This window comes from Mustela nivalis (assembly GCF_964662115.1).
Source record: "Mustela nivalis genome assembly, chromosome: 1".
Lineage (NCBI taxonomy): Eukaryota > Metazoa > Chordata > Mammalia > Carnivora > Mustelidae > Mustela > Mustela nivalis.
Genome location: NC_139020.1, coordinates 108,910,956 through 108,934,538, shown reverse-complemented (window position 1 = coordinate 108,934,538; position 23,583 = coordinate 108,910,956). Strand labels below are relative to the sequence as shown.

The following is a 23,583-nucleotide window of genomic DNA, read 5'->3' as shown; positions in this document are numbered from 1 at the left end:
GGAGCCTGCTTCCTCCTCTCTCTCTCTGTCTGCCTCTCTGCCTACTTGTGGTCTCTCTATCAAATAAATAAATAAAATCTTAAAAAAAAAAAAAAAGAGAGAGAGAGAGAGAGACATGAAGAATATGGCCAAGGAGCCCTTCAGAAAGTATGCCAATTTACTCTGATCAGGAGTACATGAGGGCACCTGGGTGGCTCATTTGGTTAAATGTCTGCTTTTGGCTCAGGTCGTGACCCCTGAATCCTGGGATCAAGTCCCATATCCAATCTGGCTCTGTGCGCAGCCAGGAGCTTGCTTCTCTGTCTCTCTCTGCCCCTCCTCCTCACTTGCTTGCTCTCTCTCATTCTCTCTCTCACACAAATAAATAAATGAAATCTTAAAAAAGAAAAAAAAAAAGAGTACTTAAGAGTCGCTTTATTTCCCTATATCACCTTCTCCAAGATTATCGCTTAAATAAACTACCAAAATTGAACCAGGAAGAAATCGACAACCTGAATAGACCGATATCTAAAATCTTCAAATTTAAAAGTGAAAATGATACTTTATTTTAAATTTAATTCTTACTATTATTGATGAGATTATTATTGTATTTCATCGGCCATTTGGATTACTTAGTGAAGTTTCTGTTCATGACTTTTACCTGTTTTTATTTTTCCCCAGTGAAGTACCATGGTATGTATAAAGATTAGTTATAGATTAAAGCTAATAACTCTTTGAAGTATTCATTGTATTTATTTTCTTTTTTTTAAAGATTTTATTTATTTGTCAGAGAGAGATCACAAGGAGGGAGAGTGGCAGACAGAAGGAGAAGCAGACTCCCCACAGAGCAAGGAGCCCAATGCAGGGCATTCCCAGGGCCCTGGGATCAAAACCTGTGCAGAAGACAGATGCTTAGCCGACTGAGCCACCCAGGTGTTCCCTGAAATTTATTTTCCTAAGTTATCTTTAGTTTTTTATTTTTTGTGAATGATATTTCTTATACCACAAAAGCACAGATAGTTCATGCAGCAAATGTATCTTATGCATGCAGTTTCTGCCTTTGGTGTTTAACTTCCCTAACGGAAGACCTGCTGAAGCTGAAAACTTCATGCGGAGGAAATGTCATTTTGAGAGTTAAGTATGGCTTTGCTTTGAGAAAATTACTCCAGGGGACTTATTAATTATGGAAATGTAATTAAAATCCCCTTGTCCATGGTTCATATTTCATGGATAGACAACTCCCATGGGAGAGAAGTGAACTGGCATCCCCAGAAAATGACTGGAAGCAGCCAACGCCAAGATACCCCTGAGGAAAACCTTCGAATCAGGTCTGGGTTTATGAGCTGTGAAAGAGGTCTGTTTGGCTCTCAAGGGAAAGAAATGAATGCAAATCTACATACTTGTTTTTATACATTTTAGTGATATAATTATATAACACAAAGTAAAAATGATTGTAGAACGTATAACAATATTTTCGTCGGTTTTTGCTAAATCTTGTAATGCCTACTCATGTTAGCAACTGATGAGTCAATATAGTTTCAATATGAATATTGGTTGATATTTTTGTGTATGTTAGTGTGTAAGACAAAAGTGAAACAACAAAAACATTTCTCACAACTTCGGTATATCAGTGAACCAAAGCAATTTATTTGCTAAATCAGATAATAGTTTCAAATAATAGAACAATATTTCCTCAAGTTTTTGTACTATTCACAATATAACACAATATAACAATGACAAACATGCTGCCATTTTACTTTAATCTGTTTAACACTTTCTTTGCCCTGTTCTCAACCATCAACTGAACAATAAATAAAGCCCTGATTTGTAGTATTTGTAAATACTCCCAAACTAGCCAATTTCAAGGGATAAGCATGATGTCACTAAATATGGATGTTGAAAGATGTGTAAACCGCAAGAACACAGATAATACTGAATGCAGGAAATTAGGAAATGACGAGTTTTGAGTATTTGTTATCTTTGTTTTTATATAATTTCATTATTAAAGTATATAATTAAATCTTAATAATAGCTGTATTTACCCACTAGCTTGTAAAATTGCTGAGCATTTAACAATTGTTTCTCACGGCCAAAGGAAGCCAGGTCTGGCACTCCACTGATAGTAATCAAATATTTGATATTGAGATTTTTGTTTCATAGTTTATGTCAATTTTCCCAAAGTCCCAGAAAAGTCTTGTTGGTACCGAAGGAAATTGAGAGCAGTTTCTATGACTAAGTTGGGAGTCAAGGGTACAGTGTAAACAGTAATTGCCTAATGTTGCTGTTTTCGAGACATGGAGAGTTGGTCTGAAGAAGAAAGTAGTACTCCAGAGCAAGACCCCAGGAAGGGGTAAAGATCAGATTTATTATTCAAGTCATCATTCCCAGGGAATTCCCTTAATAGCCTGTCATTAACTTGATTTCTCTGCCATCCAAAAGTATGTGAAGCTTAGGACTCGTCTCCATAATTATCTGCAAGAAAGGAGGACGTATTTTCATGGTCAGAAATTAATCATTTTTAAATAGCTTTATTGTGGCATAATTGATGTATAATAAACTATACATGTTTAAAGTGTACATTTTGTTAAGTTTTGTCATATATATGCATCTGTTACACTATCACCACAATCAATATAATACACATCTCTATCAGACCGAAAAGTTTCTCACGTTCCCTTGTAATCCCTCCCTCATGCCCACCTTCCATATCCTTCAACGGTCATCCCTAAGCAACAATTGATCTGTTTTCTGATAGTAGAGTTTGCACTTTCTAGACTCTTCTGGAGATGCGATCACATCACATGTACTCTTTTCATCTGGCTTCTTTCACTCAGCATAATTCTTTTGAGATTCATCCACATTGCTATACATATATATCAATAGTTTTTTTTTTTTTTCAGAACAGTATTCCATTGTATGGATATATTACAATTTATCTTTTCTTCATTCACATATTGAAGAACAGTTGCATTGTTTCCAATTTTGAATATAGAAATCAAGCTGACTTGAAGTTTTGTGACAAGTGTTTGTATGAACATATGCTTACATGTCTCATAGGTGAATAAATACCTAGTAGCGGAATGGCTAGATGATTTTTAGGCAGATATTTAAATCATTAAACCTTTAAGAAACTGCAAAACTATTTTCCAGAGATGTTTTGCCAAAGATATGTGATTTGGAGCTATTTTCTCACAATCTGTTTTTTGTCGTTCTACTTTTACCTTTGTCTTTTGGACGGTAGAAGTTTTTAATTCTAAGTCTAACTTACCTCCATTTTTGCAATTTTTTAAAGGATTGTGCTTTAATGGGATAACTAAGAAATGTTTGCTTAATCCAAGGTAACAAATAATGTCTCCTATGAATTCCTCCATAAGATTTACAGGGATTTATAGGGTTAGGTTTTATCTAACAAGATTTTCATTCATTTGGTCATTGTTAGTATATTGATTGTATGTAGATACATTTAGATTTGTAGACTTTATTTAAATTTTACATTTAGGTCTATGATCCACTTAATTTTTATATTTTGTGTGAAGGATGGCTCCAAGTTCATTTTTTGCATATGGATATCCAGTTATTGCAACACTCTCTCTTGAAAAGATGATAATTTTGCAACTACATTGCCTTTAAATTTTTGTCAAAAATCATTTGCCTGTATGTATATGGGTCTGTTTCTAGAATCTCTATTTTATTCCACTGACATATGAAAAGTTCAACTCCCGGCCAAAATTCTATGAGTGATCGTTCAGGCCCAACCATAGGCAATTACAAGGATTTGTGCAACAGGCCTTATGAGAGAGACTTCCCTCCCTATACCAGTCTTGGTGTACAGCCACACTATTTCAGTCTCTGGAAGGAGCTGCAGTTGAGGACATAATCTTCCCAGGTTTCTCCTGGCCAGTCATACTCATATGTATATTTGTGTTATACCCTGGACACTTCCATTCTAAGGCCTCCTTAATCAGAGCTGGGACAAAGGCACTTTCTCCACTCCACTCCACCTCACTGACACCTATTTATGGAGGAGGGTGTGGAGGTATGAGGAGTTTGGGCTGAGGGAATTTCCTCATTCTGACTTAGTATGTTTCCATTTCCAGCCCTTCCCACCTTCCAACACTAGATACTCCAGGTCCATACAAAAGGCAAGAGCCTTTTGTTTGGAACTCCTTAGCAATGATATGAGTTCTCGCATTTGTTTTGCATATCATCTCACCTGTGCTCAGGGCCATCTGTGGGGAAAACAGACACTGGGGAGCCAGCTCTTTTCTTCTTTGCCTCTTGATACAGTGTCACACAGAGCGGATACAAACTTGATGGTTACTTCAACTTTGGCTCATTGTCCTAACTGACCACCTTGATATCCGGCAACTTGGCAATCTGTTTATCAATGTTTATGCCAATACCATATGGTTTTTCATTGCTATTGCATTATAATGACCCTTGAGATCTGGTTGTGTTAGTCCTCCTTTCAATGTCCTTCTTTTTCATGATCACTTTGGATATTATATGTCCTATGTATTTCCAAATGAATTTTAGATTCCATTTTCCAATTTCCAAAACCCCACAACTCTCCTAGGATTTTGATTGGAATCTATAATCAGTTAGGCAATAATTGAAATTTTGACAATATGGAGGCTAATGACATATGAACATAGTATACCTTTCCAAATATTTAGATCTTTTTAAATTTCTCTCAGCAAAGTTTTATAGTTTTCAGTGTATAGGTCTTATACATCTTTTATCAGACTTATGTTTATGTATTTAATATTTTTGAAGCTATTATAATTTTCTTATTTTCAATTTGTCCATTATTACTGGATACATATACTCACTAAATGATTTATTTTTATATATTATCAGGTATCCTGCAACATTGCTAAACTCATGTAGCAGCTTTTTGTATAGTCCATAAAATATTCTAAATAAATTATCTAGTATTTTGTGATTAAAGGCAGTTTTACTTCTTCCTTTCTAATCTGAATGACTTACAGTTGTTGCTGTTGTTGTTTTCTTGCTTGATAGCACTGACTAGAACTTGTAGAACAATGTTGAATAGAAACGGTGAGAGCAGAGATCCTTGTTGTATTCCTACTCTTAGAGGGAAACCAGTCAATTGTCACCATTAAGTGTATTACCTGCATGTTTTCTCTAGATGCCCTTTAGCAAGTTTTCTTCTATTTCTTCAATGCTGCAAGTTTTTCATCAGAAGTTGATGCTGACCTTTGACATTGCTTTTTGCATGTATTAAGATGATCACTTGGTTTGTATCTTTTTAGTTAGTTGATATGATCAATTATGTTGATTGATATGTGACTGATAAACCAGGCTTACATTTCTGGAATATAAATCCTTCTTTGTCGCCATGGATCATCCTTTTTTATGTTGTGCTGAGTTTGATTGCAAAACAATATTTCTTAGAATTTTTCCATCTATCTTCATGGGAGAGTATTGATGTACAGTTTCTCTTGTAACATCTCTGCCTTGCTTTTGTATCAGAATAATGCTTGTCTTGTTGAATAGGTCAAGAAATATTCCCTCTTTTTCAAATTTCTGAGTTTGTATAGAATTCATGTTATTTATATTTATATGTTTGATAAAATTCACCAGTGAATGCATCTGGATTTGGAGTATGTTTTTTCTTTTTTCTTATGGTCATGTTTTTCACTAGAAATGGAATTTTTTTCATTGAATATATATATATATATTTTTTTTTTTTCCAGGTTGTATCATGTATCAGGTTATGCATTTCTCCTTTAGTAAGCTTTGATAGTTCATATTTTTCAAGGAATTTGTCAATTTCATCTACATTTTGAATTTATTGGCCTAAGGTGTTTATAATAAATCCTTGTCATCCTTTTAATGTCTGCCAGATCTGCACTGATGTTCTCTCTCTCATTCCTGATACTGGTAATTTATGTTTTTTTCCCTTTTTCCTGATCAGTCTGGATCTGATCAGGATGTTTATACATTTCATTGATTTTCAAGAATCATCTTTCAGTTTCATTAGTTTTTCTTTTGCATTCTAATTTTTGTTTCATTGATTACTGTCTAATTTTATTATCTCCTTTCTTCTACTTCAACCTTAATTTGCTCTTCTTTTTCTAGTTTCTTAAAGTTAATGCCAACGTCACTGAGTTGAGACCTTTCCTCATTTTAAATATATATAGGCATTTGTGTGTCAAATACAGTTTAGTGATATCTCACAAATTCTGATTTGTTGTGATTTTATTTTATTCAGTTAAAACTACTTTCCAATTTTCCTTTTGATTTATTCTTTGACCCATGGGTTATTTAGAAGTGTATTATTTAATTTCCACATATTTTGGGATTTTCCAATGTTCTTTCTGTTATTGATTTATAATTTAATGAAGTATGATCAGAGAATATATTTTATATGACTTGAATCCTTTAAGTTTATTGATCCTTATTTTATGGCTCAGAATATGGTCTACCTTGGTAAACCCTCCATCACACTTGAAAAGAATGTGTTCTGCTATGCTTTTGGGAGTGTTCTAAAAATGTTATTTATGTCAAGTTGGTTCACAGTGTTATTCAAATATTCCATATCCTTATTATCTTTTTTATCAACTGCTAAGAAATACAGTAAATATTGATAACTATTTTAGTATATTTTGTGTGATAATGCTATCATGTGTTCCACTTTTCAGTGAGTTTTGACTCATTTTCGCTTCTCTCTGGATTGTCTTTTCTTCTTTGCTTATGTGGTCATATTTTATTATAAATTTTACCTTGTTTGGGTACTGGATAGTTTTGCATTCCAAAAAATATACTTTGGCTTTCTTCTGATACACAGTTAAGATACCAAGAAACAATTTCATCTTCTCAGATCTTACTATTAAACTGTGTTAGGCGAGACCAATGTAACATTTAGTCTAGGGTTAATTTTTCCCAGCTATTGAGGCAGAACCATTCTTTGTAGTCTTGTACCCCTCTGAATTATAAGGTTTGCATTCTGCCTTTTGGGAACAGACACTACTCCTCTGTGTAAGTTCTAATAACTTTTCCCTGTAATGCTTTGGGAAGTTTTTCCCAATGGCTTCAAAAAGTTTCCTTACATGTATATGCTAATCAGAGCTCTCATGGATGCTTAAGGGGAACCATCTGCACCTCTCCAAAGTTCTCTTGCCGTTCTCAGCTTTCTCCCACCTGGCATTCTCCCCTGTGAACTCTACCTTCCTTGTCTTCCTCAGACTCCCAACTCCATCTGCTCAACTCAAGGAGACCTCTGAACTCTATGTGGATACCCTGTACTGCAATCCAGCTTGGAAACTCTCAAGGCAGTAAACTGGGGTAATTATAAGTCTCATCTCATGTGTTTCTTCTCCTCAGGGGTCTCGGCTTTTCATTCCCTAACGTCCAGTGCCTTGATTGCTACTCTTTTTTTAAATATATTGTCTGTTGTTGATGTTTCAGATGACACAAGAAATTCAGACTCTAGCAAAAGGCAAAAGCTGAGAAATAGTCACTTTAATGTCATGAAATATATCAATATTTTTCTTTATAGTTTATACTTTTTGTCTTATTTAATGTATCTTCTTCTATTTTCTTCAATAACTTTTAAAGTACTGCCACAAATATTTAAATTTTAAATCAACTAAAGAAGTTTTTACATATGCTTTGAAGTAGAGAATTAAATTCATTTATTTATTTCTCTTATAGTAAACCTGTTTATTCATTGCAATCTATTGAAGGGAGTCTAATTCCCCTACTGATATGCAAAGACAGTTCTGTCATATACCAAGATCTGACATATACAAGTAAATAGTTTTGGATTTTTTATTGCCTCATTGGTTTATTTTTCTGTTATTGATATTCTTTAGTATTTATTAAATATTTAAATTTAGAGTATTAGAGAAGAATAATATAGTTTGTATGACCACAAAATTTCAGTCATTTCTTCAAAAGAGGAAGAGGAAATTCTCATGTTACCAAAGATTTCTAGAATTAGTTACACCATAATTCCCTGTGGTTTTCACTCTCCTATGAATGTATGTTTGAAAGTCTTTTTTCATTTCCTCTCCTGGAAAATCCTTAATGGAAAGGATAGGGAAAGTATATGTTGATTTATTCTTAAGTTAACTTTTTCAAACTTATCCTATCACATAGGATTCCAGTTACTAACAATAAAGTCCAAGAGGCCCAGCTTTCTTCTGATGACCTATCTTTCATACATCTCTAAATGATGGAATTTTTCACCTTGCTCCACTCAACATTACTCACTCTGATTTTCTGCTATAATTTTCTGTTCTACTCTTCCTTCTGTTTTCAGTAACATGATATGTTGGTTTATCTTAATTTCTATGGTTGTTGGTAAATATTTCAAGTGCACAGAAAAGTAGGAGTGTAATATATGAAATATCCAGGTACCTTCTATTCAGAATTCTCAAATGTTAAGTTTTTCTGATATTTGTTTCATATCTCTCTCTCCTCTTTCTCTCTATTAATTTGAAAATGAAATCATGTGAGGTCAGTCCTCAAGGTCAGTCCTCTCTCCTTTCCTCTGCAGAGGAAACTACTATCCTAAAGTTAGATATCTAAAGTAAAGATGCTATCCTTTCAGTCTGTATCCTCTTTTACTAAGTGTGCCCATCCACAGTTACTTAGTGTGGTTTTGTTTAAAATGTAGATGAACTTACACTAGTCAAAACCAGATCTTGGTAGTTCCATGTCATGGCAAGATCCCCAAGACACAATAGAAATTTTGCCCGTTACTGAAAAGGTGCATTTATCTCATCCTCTCTCTTCTTTCCTTCTTTCTTCCCTCCCTCCTTTTCTTTTTTACTTCCTTCTTCATCCTTCCATCTCGCCACTCTTTTTTTTTTTTTTCATTTATTCCTTGATGACATCCAATTCCCATTCTCAGTTTACATTCCAGACTTATTTTACACTACTTCTGTGCATGTGTGTTTCTTACAAAATTGTGGACTAGTCTTGCCTTTCTCCAAATATGCTCTAAACTCATCCATCCAGGTTTTTGCTCATGATCTTCCTTTAACTTAGAATTCTCTTTCTTCATGTCACATATTGTCCTCATTCTTTAAGGGCCAGCTCAAATGTCATTATTATCCAATAAGTCACTTTGGATCATCTCAGTCATAAAAGTTCACCTCTGTATACCATATAGTTCTGTATCATACTGGGTAAACTGTACACCATCTTTGGATTTGAAACTCAGCTCTGCCTCCTCCTATCTGTGTAATGTCAGAGAGTTAATTTTGATAACTTTGGGGCTTCAGTATCTCATGTATAAATGGGAGAAATAGCTCCTATATCCAGAAGTATTAGGCTGGATCAAAATAACTAATGTGGGGATGGAAAGATTGGGATAGGTAGGAGGCCTCGGAGGGTCCCATAACATGGTCACCGAATCTGAGAAGACATACACAAAGATAAAGTTTGTGTGATGAACATGAAGTGAGAGACATACCCCTGCTATTTTTTTGGTCAGCTTCAGTTCCTGAGTGCCCTGGATTCTATGGTCATCTTACCATGCCACATGTGAAACTTAAGTTTTAAAGTCTGTAGACACTTATTCCCTAAGGGCAAATTAACTAATTCATGTGCTATTTAATTAAAGGATCAGCAATCTTTTCCAGCCCTGGATGAAAAAGTGAATGCACTGGATCTACTGAAAGACAGAAAGCTAGTCCCCAATCTTATAGGAGTTTTCAGGGTATGTTTTTATTATGGATGATTTCAGATGTTAGAATATAACCCCTGTCTAACATGCCCTCTCTGTATCCTGAGTAAATGACCTAATGGAGAGAGAAAGATGAGTTGTGAGATTTCTAGGTTCTTGCTTGGGCAGCTGGATGTCATTATTAAATATAAAGAATGCAAGAAGAGGAGAAAACTTTAATGATATATTAACAAGAAACAAAAACAGACTCTGGCAGGAACTTGGGTAGCTCTGGGTTCTCTGCCTGGTAAAAGGAGTTTGTTTTCTTGGAACTGCCTCAAAGTGAGTGAGATCCAACCACTTACATTTTTTAGTTTCTCCATTCAGTTTTCAAATCTCTGGAAAAGAGAATATGATTGGCTCAATCCAACCTATCAACTTTGTTCATTCAAGTGAAAAGAAATGCCATGGGCCAGGCAGTCACTTCAATTTACATCTACTTCAAGAAAGAGTATAATTCAGTTTTCAGAAATGTTAAGTCTGAGATCCCTACACAGGAGCTTTCAGGAGGCATTTTGTTACATGGGTTGGGAGATAAGGAAAAATAAGTGCCAAAAGTAAAGATATTGGAGCCAACAACATACTGAAATCATAAGGAATTTTGAATTTGTGTACAGACTGAGAAAGTGCTATAGACAGAACCCTTGAGAATATTTTAAGAAGCAAGTAGAGGAAGAAGATGCCCAGGGAGACTGAGAACAGTCTAAAAGCTAAAGAATAAGGAACACGTGAAGTTGCATTGTTAATAGGCATGCTGCAATGACCTAGAAATTCCTCCATTCCAGAAATGAATCCTTCCTTTGAAGTCTTATAAGAAATATTACAAGTGAAAAAACTCACTGTCTATTTTCCAGGAAATATTATCCAGATAGCAATCTTAGAAGTGTCATCCTCCAGGGTACAGAATAAAAGATGATGGGAAACCCAGGTTTTAATTTTGTTCTATTTCCTCAGGTTCTAATCATCTATGGCTATTCTCTTATCATTCCTTCTGGATTTTCTCTTTTGACAAATATTTATAGTGGAAAATCAGAATAAATAAAAATGTGCTAATAGGAGAGAATGGAGTTGAAATGTTTTATCTATAGCATTGGTGAGCATCTCTAACCAGGTAGTAAGAATCTGGGATTACATAATACCCTCCAGCAAAAAAATTTTGAGAATTCAAGTGGATATGGAAAAAGTACCTTATTAATTAAAAAATAGCACAGATTTACATTTTTCTATGTGGCTATGTGATGAGAGTGATGTTTCCTAGCATGTAAGATTCTGTTGACTTTCTACATATAAAGGATGGCAGTAGAAATTTTGACCTAAGACATTGTTTTCCTATAGAACGTGATAGGCATTTAAAAACATTTCTTGCTTTTTGTCACAAGTCTGGAAAGGGACAGAAGCTAAACTTTAAAGTTCAATCAATGCATCAGTTTTCATAATAAGTAACTAGCCAGTTGCTTGAGTTTAACCACCTTCATGCTTTTCTTCTTCACATAGGCTTGTCAACACAATCATGTCAGCAGGAGAAAATATGACATGATGAAAATATTCAAATGGGTTAAAAAGAGAACCTATAAAAGCTTAACCAATCCAAACTCTCAAAACACAGTATTTATAGTAGAAAAAAAGGAATAAATATTAATATTCACTCCTAAATTCTAGGTGAATGTGGGATGTGTGAAAAACCTGACTACACCTACAAAGTACTCAAACAGCAATGCTTTGAAAGATTTTTTTTTTTCCTATTCCTATAACTTTTTCTTTTTAAGAGTTAAAAATACTTTGAGGTGTTTCTTACATTGTTGGTTGGGACCAAACCTGGTCTGAAGATTAAATTTGACCTCAGAATTTACTGTAGGAGGTTATGATGTTTTGGAAAGTCTATTTTAACCATAAAATAACCAGGCAATATCATATAATTTCATAATAGGGCACTACCATATTACTTTTGATATACACTAAATAAAGGATCATTGGGATTTAACTTATTGACAGAAAGAGAACTTTTGCAAATTAGTTTTTTAAAACCCACTGCTAACCAGTAGCTGATATTTTAAGTAAATGTTTATTGTTAGCAACTGTGTTCTCCATCAATTGTGAGTTTGGTTTGGGGGCCTGACTCCCTGAATAGGTCATTTGGTGTATCTTTGTTCTTGGCTTCAAACAAATAAAAATATTAACTCTTCCCCATTGTATGATAAATACTTGGCCCTAGATGCAGAGCCAGTGATTATTAAAAACTCTCTGGAAATCCATATCATGTTTAAAAAATAATCAGATTATATGAATCAAATGGTGAATATATAGTACATTTTTTAATGGTACATTCTTTGCATAAAATAAATTTCTATAGGTCAAGGTTCAAGGTAGACAATTGAAGATAACTTTGGTTTGTCCAGTGTCGCATAGCCAGTAAGAGAAAAAGTGGGGATGCAATTCCCTGACCAAGGGACATATTTTCACTAAATCACACTGCTTTCCTCAGCAACTGGCATTTGATACTGGCTTACCTTCAAATTATCATGATATAATATATCATGAACAGAGAAGCATAGATTGCAAAGTCAAAAAAAATCTTTATGGGAATCATCACTCTGACATGTATTAGCTATTTGGCTTAAGGAAATTCTTTCTCTTCACTGTGTCTCAGCTTCTCAGCTACAATTTCCTTAATTTTAAATGGAAATATTTGCTTCATAGTACTGCTTAAGGATAACCTGAAATAATGCACGTAGTATTTTGTACAGTGACCAGCACATAGTATGCCTTCAATAAATACTATTACATACTCTCTCTCTCACTCTAGGGAAAGGAAAATATCAAGAAATTTGATTGCTAGTAACAGAAACCCAACACAACCCAAGCAGAATAAAAAGGAGCATGTATTGTTCATATCCTCAAACTGTGCGAGAAGCAGGAGCCCCAGATATGAAGTCCTAGAACCAAGTGTCGCCCTCGACCCTCAAGGACGACAAGAAGCCTGGTTTGGTGTTAATGCTTCATTTCCCGTTTATTTAATGCTTCATCCCCTTCCGTTTATTTCGTCAACTTCCTTAGCTTATATGCAGCAGGGTGACCAATAAGGGGCCAAGCAATGGGGAGAGCCAATGAGAGTCTTGTTACTATGCTGACTAAATTTGAAACAGCCAATGACTATGTCCTCCTTTAGGTGGGCTTCGCCAGAAAGTTCGTTGTATACTTGCAGCGTATTTTGCTGGCAGTGAGCCAAGCGCCATCTTGTAATGGCGGGGACTTCCCCGGCCGGAGGTGGTCCCTGACATCTCCCCCTTTTTTGTTTTATGGCAGAGATCGTGCCTGTCTTAGGTCGTCAGTAGCAGAAAACATCCTTACCCGTCATCAGACACAAGATATCGATGATCTCTGTCCTGTCTTAGGTTGGTATGTTTCTCTACTGATCTTACCTGTCTTTGACTACCGATCTAGCATGCTTAGCCTTATCTGGGGAGATGTCCCAGCCTCTATTGACATAAAGGCTTGTACTATAGCTCAGCTCTGCTCTCGCTGCTGTGTTCTCCATTGGCAAACTTTTCTGAATAGAAGCAGAATGCCAATAAGGAGGAGGACAAGAAGACCAATTGTAGCAGCCCATTGTTTGGTGAACTGGAACATATTGCTGAATGTTTGAAATAGCTCTGGGAGGGAAGCTGGTTGCACACGCATACTATTTAGTTGAGTTATCTCAGCCAGAAGGATTCGTGTGAAATTTTGAAAATCGTCAGACCAAGCACCCTGCAAATACTGGGAGAGCAGTTGGGAGGAATTGCTAATCTGACTAAGGTTAGAGAATTTTACAGGGGTAACACAGAACGCAGAAAAAGGAACAATAGAACCAACACTCAGTAATTAGTTAAAGGTCCTCATCCTCGTTCTCAGGGGCCTTCCGAACCAATCTCTCTGGAATCCAAATCGGCACTTCTTTGTCCTGTGGGAAAACACAAACGGAACCTCTGCTCCAGATTAATACAGGATCCGGGCCTTTCCATTGTCCCGTAAGGATATCCTTCCAAAGAACTAAGGGCTTGGGGGAAGAATCCATATGGGCTGAATGTCTTTCAGCTGCTGCTTGACCGTTTTTATCAAGAAAATCATTTTTAACGGCGTGCCATTGGCCTTTAGAAGGTCCTTTAGGGAACCCTCTAACCTCGACTTTGACAGTCCAGATCCCATAATTAGAATCCCAACCTAATGGCTGTTCCACGTATACTCGCCGCTAAATCCTGGCTCTAAGGCCACCCCGCTTTTATTGCGGACTTGTACAAGTTTCCCACCACCTTTGTCGTGGTTTTACCCCGCTTACCTGCGGACTTCTCCCTTGCAAGGTTTTTCTATTTTTCTTAATATTTCCCGGGTCTCAGCACCATTTGTCGCCCTCGACCTGCAAGGACGACAAGAAGCCTGGTTCGGTGTTAATGCTTCATTTCCCGTTTATTTAATGCTTCATCCCCTTCTGTTTATTTTGTCAACTTCCTTAGCTTATATGCAGGGTGACCAATAAGGGGCCAAGAAATGGGGAGAGCAATGAGAGTCTTGTTACTATGCTGATTAAATTTGAAACAGCCAATAACTATGTCCTCCTTAAGGCGGGCTTCACCAGAAAGTTCGTTGTATACTTGCAGCATATTTTGCTGGCAGTGAGCCAAGCGCCATCTTGTAATGGCGGGGACTTTCCCGGCTGGAGGCGGTCCCCGACAAAGAAATTTGATTGCTAGTAACAGAAACCCAACACAACCCAAGCAGAATAAAAAGGAGCATGTATTGTTCATATCCTCAAACTGTGCGAGAAGCAGGAGCCCCAGATATGAAGTCCTAGAACCAAGAACTGGAGCACCACTAGAACCCTATCTTTCCAATCGCTGCCCTATTGGCTCAGATCATGACACCCTTCCCCTTTGTTAGAATATGGCTGCTGGCAAATCCCAGGTCACATTTTCCTGCTCTACGACCGCAGGGGCACTGAACCTACTTCCTTGGTCTCCTATTAAGATGTCTGATTCCAACTGCTCACGTCACTTATGGACTGATCAACTAGGAAAGGAAGCAGACTCCATTAATGCTTCAACTTTTGATATTGTGCTCCACCCCCCCAAACCTTGAGAAAAGACCTTTAGTCAATATGGAAACATGCACTATAAAAACATAACCAATCATAACGCTGAGCAAAAGAGGAGCCTACAAAAGGACACAGAAAACATGGGACCACGTATGTAAACTTTAAATCACACAATATAATACTCTCCTAGTACTTAAGGAATATTATATTTCAGCTCCTATTACATATGAAGAAACTATAACAATGTTTTTTAATTAAGCCAAAGTCTCAAACTTACACTGAGGAGGGGAAAAGGAAATGTAATTGTATCTCTTAATAGAAACCATTCCCAGAAGAATTTTCAAAAGTGGTGGGTGAAATGTTAGTCAAACACTAGATGTCCATTATATTTTGGTTCTTATTTATTTTCTATAAGTTGACACGGTTTCTTAAATTCAGCTGAGGTATGGAACAGGATAACTTCACCTTACCTAGCTTTAAGCTATTAAAAACTAATTGATACAGTTGTTGTTCTTATTTAACAAAGAAAGTCCATTATCATCATCATCATCATCCAAAGTACACTATTAGGTATAGAAATAAAGGTTGTTTTTTTTCCCAAAGATGTTAAAATACTTAGTAATCTCTTGAGACAACAAAAAAAGTGAGACACTTGGTCATCCTTTATGAAAGAAAATAGTCTTTTTTTGTGAAAAAATCTAGAGCCTGGTAAATATAAGAAAAGACACAGGCCTCAGATTTTTTTTTAATTACTGCTTCCTGCCAAAAGAGAGAAAAACAAAATCTTTGCTTTGTCATGAAAGAAAACAGAGGTAAATAGGAGAGAGGTTTTTATGTGAGTGATATTAACATATCTTTTACTTGGTTTAACAAAATATAGAAAGGTGATAGGTGGGTAAGTTTTGTGCTTACTATATGCATGAAGGAATTAGTACTTCTTATTTTAAACAGACATGGCATAAAATTAAATATTAGCTAATGAAGCAGAACTTAACACTTTTCCTTTTTTTGTTTTATGAAAAGACTCAAAGTCAGATTATTTCTAAAAAGACCTGCTTAAGCAAATTGACTATTACTTGCACAATTTTTCTTGTCATTCATTATCTGCCCAGCTCCATGGACACACACATGCTTCTTGATCTTACCTTGAATTGAAGACATACAAAAATAAAAGAAACACCAGACTTAAGTGGAGCATTAAACTCACAGAGCTTACTCTGTGAGGACTCAGATTGGGACAGATACAGAAGGTCAAATGACTTATACACACTAGGGATCCAGCAGGAACAAAAACATCAGTGTGGAATGAGCATGGCAGTTGTTCAAAAGCCTATTAAAATATGACTCAATTTACAGGAATTTGACACTCTTACAATGTGCTAAATATACTGATTTTGTCTAGTGAATCTTTAAATATAATGAAAGGATTAAAAATGTGTACAATGAGCAACTGGTTCCCTTCCACCCATGTTGTTTACTCCTTGCCTTCACATGAGTGAGGGGGTCACAATCCTTTAGAAAGCAAGATCTTTCTGCCTGTTTCAGGAGAAAGCTGCTAATCTGAAACTCCAACTTTGGAGCTATACTCCTAGGAAACTCACGATAGCTCTTTCCTACACTGCATATCATCAGCCTTGGGTCAACTTTTCTCGCCTTATGAGCTTCCCTATGATGAAGATGAAGTCTGGATGAAGAGATTTTCAATTTCTCAGAGCAGTATCACATCTGTTTTAATTTTTGCTGTCTCTTCAGAGCCTCCCACTTTAGGCTCTGGCTCATGGTAGGTGTTGAATCAAGTTTATTAAGTTAATTTATTGATTAACGCATAAACAACAAAACAAAACAAACATGAAACAAGAAGAGCTTTTCAAATCTCCTATTGCAAGAGATCTTCTCTTGGCATCTATCATGCACCAAGTCAAGAAGGATTTCATTAATGGACATTACCACATGGCAAAGCATTTTGTAATGTGATTAGGGGACTTTTGCTTCTAAGACACCTGTTTGGATCCATCCCAAGCAGATAGGGCCTGGACATTACTGCTGCTAATATGAAGGGAGCTTGTAATGGATTAGAGTCTAGATCCCAAGGAACAGGTGTCCTTGCCATAAAATTAGCAATAACTATGAACCAGAGAAGTTAGAAACTGAAAGATCTTCTAAACAAAGACTTGTATGTAATCTAGGCAAGTCCTAGAGAGGAAGTTCATGGTCTCAATGTAGCAGCTAAATGTGGTACATAGAAGATGATTAGAGGGTGTGTAAACCTGGTGATTCACAGACCTGTACCCCTGGGGATAAAAATATATGTTTATAAAAAAAAAAAAAAAAAGAAAGGACCAATACCTAACTTTTGTAGCAACATGGACGGGACTGGAAGAGATTATTATGCTGAGTGAAATAAGTCAAGCAGAGAGAGTCAATTATCATATGGTTTCACTTATTTGTGGAGCATAACAAATAGCATGGAGGACATGGGGAGTTAGAGAGGAGAAGGGAGTTGGGGGAAATTGGAAGGGGAGGTGAACCATGAGAGACTATGGACTCTGAAAAACAATCTGAGGGTTTTGAAGGGGTGGGGGGTGGGAGGTTGGGGTACTAGGTGGTGGGTATTATAAAGGGCACGAATTGCATGGAGCACTGGGTGTGGTGAAAAATAATGAATACTGTTATGCTGAAAACAAAAAATAAATTAAAAAAATATATACAATAAAAAAAAAAAAAAAAAAAAAAGAAGATGATTAGAGGACTGGAGTTATGAGACCCAAATTCAATTCCCGATTTTGACATAATATGATTTTTTTGCTATGACAGAATATTCTGAGCTCATTTTCTGCATTTCTTGCCCTAGACCTGGAATTACTCATTTCTCTAAAAATTCCTGGTTTCCTTTAGCGGGAAATTGCATTTCAGCATCATAATCTGGGTAATAATAATGTTCAATATTACTTCATTTGGGCATTGTTTCTAGATCTCTTCAGTGGAAAGAACTAGGAAACATACATGTATTTAAGACAAATGACCTCATGAGATCATACTGATATTTGCAACTCAAATTCAGGATTACAAAGCTTTTACTTATCCTCTTTTGTATTGTCTATGCCTCCTTTCTTCCAAGAGGAGAATCTTCTCAATGATGTAGGAGCTGACAGAAATAGTTTACTTCACATGTATTCATCTCTTTTTTCCTTCATCATACACAGAACAGTCTCAGAATAACAATACTAATGTTGCAACACCAATGTAATTACTGAGGATAGGTAAACATGTTTTGCTTATGTGTTTACCTATTCTTCCCCATTCTCTCCCATGTTTATGATTGTTCGATATCTACTTTGAACACATGACCATTATCTACCAAATGTTCTCCCTTCAACTTATTTATACTTAGTTCTCTTGGTAACTATTTAATAGTCAACCCCAGAACTTAACGACAATGTCTAATCATTTTGAATTTCTGAAGCTTGTTCTCTAGCAATTCTTCAGAAGGTGTCCATGGGAAAAATACTTCCCGAGTTCTTCAATAATTGATAACTTTTGTGTCTGCCTTTTCAGTTTTCCCAGGCATAAAATCCTTGGCTACATATTCTTGAGTACCAAAAATATGCTACCCCATTCTCTTTTGGCATAAGGCATAGCTGTCAAAATGTTTGATGTTGGTCAGATTTTCTATTGTTTACTTGCAGGCTTGAAGACTATTATTGGCGTGCTCCTGGGACTTCCCCGTTCTGATTCCCTCCCCACATTTTTCTGCTTCTTTTAATTCTATGTCTCTCCTGTCTGGATCTTGGTCAGTTTTGATTGTCATTTATTCTCTGTCATTTCCCCTGTCTTTTATGGAAAGTTCTGTCCTGGAAAGGATGCCTGGTTGGTTCACAAATTCTTAAGGGGCTAGGCTGCTCCAGCCTCTTCTGACCCTCCTTAGCGCAGTCTCCTTGACTTCACCCCATATTAGGCAAACCCCTCCCAGTTTCAACGCTGTTTTCAAACTGGCCTGCAGTGATTTACAATAAATACTCATAGTCTTTGTGGGGATTTTCTTCTTTTTACGTATGTCAGATAGATTCCCTCTCTTTTCACCCATCAGAGGTGTGTATGTTGGATGGTTGTTGATACATTTTGACATGTGTAGGATTTTTCTGTCACTTGATTTAATAGTATTTTTTCATGTTTTCTGTGTGTGTGTTTTAACTGTTTGCTTTGTTTTTGCTCTCTAGTTGCTCTATTTTTTTTTTATTAACATATAATGTGTTATTTGCCCCAGGGGTACAGGTCTGTGAATCGTCAGGCTTACACACTTCATGGCACTCACCATAGTACATCCCCTCCCCAATGTCCATAACCCAACCATCCTCTCTCTATCCCTCTCCCCACAGCAACCCTCAGTTTGTTTTGTGAGATTAGGAGTCTCTTATGGTTTGTCTCCCTCCCTGGTCCCATCTTGTTTCATTTTTTCCTTCCCTACCCCCACAACCCCAACTCCCTGCCTCTCTTTGTCTGGAGGAGTAACAAGATTGAAAAACTGTTGCTTTCACTGTCGTCCGTCCCACCAAGGCTTAATTTTAAGTGGTTTATGGGACTTAAAGAATTGTGAAGAATTATTCTTAACCCCTCCATCAGATTGTACTGTGGAAGGCAGCTGTTCTAAGCTAGAACCAGGACAGAACTTGAAAATGCCAGGCCACTGAATTACCAAACCAAGGGAGAGTTACTGAATAAGCTTTGTACTATAAGAGCTGGGTATCATATCACTCATATCTTCAGAGACAACAAGACAGAGGAACATGTTAAGTGAGCCTTAAGAGGAATGTGTTAAGGGAGTCTACACAAAGCCAGGCAAACAAATCTATATTGAGGGACATTCTGCAGAAGAACTGACCTGGATTTATTCCAAAGAAATGGCAAAAAAATAGAAAATGAGAAGAGTGTCTGGCTGGCTTGGTTGGAAGAGCCTGTGCCTCTTGATCTCTGGGTGGGGTATAGGGATTACTTAAATAAAATTAAAAAAAAATTAGTAAGGAGGAACTATACTAGCTTAAAGGAGGCATAAGACCCATAAAAACCAATAGCATTGGTATACTTTATAAAATAGGTTTCGACCTGTGTAATGGTGTATTTTTTTTAAAGATTTTATTTATTAATTTGACAGAGAGAAATTACAAGTAGATGGAGAGACAGGCAGAGAGAAAGAGGGAAGCAGGCTTCCTGCTGAGCAGAGAGCCCAACGCGGGACTCAATCCCAGGACCCTGAGATCATGACCTGAGCTGAAGGTAGCGGCTTAACCCACTGAGCCACCCACGTGCCCCTGTAATGGTGTATTTTAATGAGTTGTTACTCCATTCTGGATGAGAGATGACAAAGAGAGGAGAAGGGGAAAGGTACCCATCTGAGATTATTATCTTGAAGAAGGAAACTTTGAATCTCTAACTGCTGTAGATAGACAGTTACAAGTAGAGGAACTCAAAGGACTCAGATAGAGTGCGTATCACAAAGGTGTCTTTTGACACACTTTTCTCCACTGTTCAAAGAGAGGAATTCATCTTTATAAAGCACTTTCCAAGATGCCTAGCTGGCTCAGTCAGTGGAGCATGTCACTCTTGCTTTCAGCTCAGGATATGGTCTCAGAGTTGTGAGGTTAAGCCCCAGGTCAGGCTCCATATTCAGTGCAGAGTCTGCTTAAGATCCTTTCCCTGTGCCCATCTCCACCACTCATGCATGTGCATGCACTCTCTCTCTCACTCTAATTAAATACTTTTTTTAAAGATTTAATTTATTTACTTGAGAGAGTGAGAGAGGGAGAGCATGGGCAGGGGGGAGGAGCAAAAGGAGAGAGAAGCTGACTCCCCATTGAGCAGGGAGCCCAAAGTGGGATTCAATTCCAGGACCCTGAGATTATGACCTGAGCAGAAGGCAGAGGCTTAACTAACTGATCCACCCAGGTACCACTAATTAAACACATCTTTAAAAAAATTAAAAGCATTTTCTCTTTTTTTTCTGTTTTTATTTTTTTTAAATAATTTCAATCTTAAAAGTTTTAAGTGTAATTCAAAGGATTTTTTTCCCCTGAACTATTAGAAAGGCTGTTGCTCTCATAAGGTCATAACATCCCCTGAATACTTTAGCTTATAACCCAGACAAAACAATATATACATAACCATGGCACCATCATTAAAATTGGGAAATGAACATCTATTCATTATGACATGTAATCATCAAATCCCATTCACCTTCTACTCAATTGCTCTAGCAATTTCCTGTATTGCAAAAAGATCCAACCTAGGATTACATGTTGCCTTTAGTCCCACCCCCCCAACCCTGTTTCTTTCAATCTAGAACAGTTCCTCTTTCTTGGGCTCTCCTAACCTTGATGCTTTTGAAAACAGCACATTTCAATCTATGGCTTTTCTGGCCTTGATGAATAACTATGCTGTCTTAGGAGGGCAATTTCTCCATCTGGAATGATATTGTCTTCATTTATAAAAAGGTTTGAACATGGTGACCTCTAAAGCCCTTTCTAGCCTTAGAATTTCAAGGATCTGTCATAAGCTTACTCCTGTTTCACTAGACTGATTTCATGCCTCAATCCAGTCATTCGTCTTACAAAATAAGAGTTTGTGAATATTTAAATGTACATCTATTCATACTGCCAGAGGTTACCATCAATGGCACATTGGCGGCTTTCCTTTTAAAGGATAGCATGCCCATATCTTTAACAACTTCTCAATTAAAAGAAGACAATGTCAAAGACAGAAAGAGACAAAGAGTTCAGTTTCACAACAAGACTGAGTCAATAAATTTAAGCCTAAGAAACTAAAGGCATTATTGAGAAATAAGAACCTATCGACTGCAGCTGGATTCCGAATACACCTTTTATATAGCCACTCTACCCTTTCCACCAGAACTGCTTCTAACAGGAAATCTGCGTATCCTGGGGCAAACATAAAGTCTAAAAGAAGACAACCCCCCCCCCTTCTTCTCACCATTATTTAGAGGACTCTTCAGGTTACATTCAACCTGGAGGCCAGAAAGGAAGTTACCTCCTCCTCTTCAAATAAAATGCTTCCATGGCCTCTCACCTTGCTTGGGCACTAGTTTTGTATCAAGCAGTGGTAGAAAGCAAACAAATCCAATCCTCAGAGCTGCTGGTTTCGTTTTACCAGTGTGAACCCAAAGCATGCTATCCTATTACAGCTCTTGAAAAAAAAAAAGGAAAAGAAAAGAAAAGAAAAGAGTGGTCGAAATCAAATCAATCCCAACCCACACACACTCCCTCAAACCATAACACGGAATTACAATCCCAAGGTGGTCAAGTGGTCTGACCACAAATATCCTGGCAGCCTTGAGATCGGACTTTGGTTTACACAGCTGAAATGGAATGGCTGGGGCCTCTGGTTAACAAGGGGGAAGGAAAGACCTATAATCAATGGATTCCCACTGTGGGCAAAAGTTGTCAGATAGATAGGAGAGGGGTGAGGGGTGAGGGCAGTTTGTGCCTGAGCAAAAAAGAACAGTCAAAGAAAGGAAGAGGAAAACCCAGTCGCTCAGCAGATATTGGGTATATACAGGAAACTTCTAAGGTGGGTGGAAGGGAAATTGAAAGATGAAAAAGACAGGAATATTATCCTCTAGCCTAGGGATGACATAAAGTAGAAACTGCTAAGTGCAACAAGAAATAGATTAAATCTTATAGATGTAGTATGATATCTGGCATTGGTGAACTATTAGTAAATATATGATGGATGGAAAGAAGAAAAGAAGAGTAAATAAAAGTGCTCAGTTCTGGCTTTGGGAAGAGAAATGACAGGGAATTTATACTGAGTGGTAAAAAACAATACTATATTAGACCCTGAACTGATGAAGAGGAAACTAACTTGACTGCACTTGGTGTGTGTGTGTGTAGCCACTTGATTTGAAATAACTTGTCTTGGCTCTGCGTCACACTGGGTGAAATCCCTCACCCACTCACAAGAGGAAGACAGACCCACATATGTGGGTACCTCTGTCACTCAGAATCCAGCAGAACATGATTTGTTTCCAGGAGCAGCCTTCCTTATCCAAATGTGAGGTTGTTCCTAGCCTCCAGGGAACGCAACGCTAAGGTGTCAGTAGATACATAGATCACTTCACCTCGCTAGGTAATGCCTTTCACCCATCTGGAGCATGCCCTGCTGGCTTTAGGACTCTTCATCCTACAGCATACTGTGGGACTCCATCACTACTATCTCTGAACATCCAAATCCTATTCTTACTTTAAGGCTTGTTTCATGGTCAAATCCTCTTGGAAGTTTCTGTAACAGTAATCCTTACGCAAAATCTCCTGGCACCTTGTCCCTGACTTAGGACTCTTAGTACATGCTGCCCTGTTTCATAGTTTCTGGTACCTGTCCTACTTTCTCTATAAGGCTTAGGGGGCACAGGATTTGTCTTACTCATTTTTTGAAATTTTTAATTTCTATTCAGTTCCTTAACACATAGTGTATCATTAGTTTCAGGGGTAGAATTTAGTGACTGATCCATTACCTATAACACGCTGTGCTCATTACATCACGTGCCCTCCTTAATGCCCATCACCCAATTACCCCATCTCCTCATCCACCTCCCCTCCAGCAACCCTTAGTTTTTTTCCTAGAGTTTAAAGTCTCTTTTGGTTTGCTTCCTCTCTGTTCCCTTTTGTCTTACCTATTTTTAAACACCCAACACAAATCAAGACTAAAAAGGACTGCATAGAAGTCCAACAAATTTGGCAACAAATGAATAATTCTGCTTATTGTGTAACCAGGATAAGCTAGCTTAGGCTTCTATACAAATAATTCTAAATTTCAGCAACTGAAAATA

The 23,583-nt window shown here is 37.1% G+C and overlaps 1 long non-coding RNA gene across 2 annotated transcripts; it reads right to left on the bottom strand.

Annotated features, from left to right (window-relative positions):
- Positions 1–1,604: 1,604 nt before the first annotated feature.
- LOC309841358 lies at positions 1,605–21,937 on the bottom strand. Of its 2 annotated transcripts, none has more exons than XR_014299083.1 (3): positions 21,729–21,898; positions 13,995–14,072; positions 1,605–2,451 (listed from the first exon to the last, which is right to left on the bottom strand). It is a non-coding gene; the product is annotated as an uncharacterized lncRNA (long non-coding RNA). The 2 variants fall into 2 exon arrangements; XR_014299082.1 differs by lacking the exon at positions 1,605–2,451 and adding an exon at positions 12,664–13,619 and having other exon boundaries at positions 21,729–21,937.
- Positions 21,938–23,583: the final 1,646 nt, after the last annotated feature.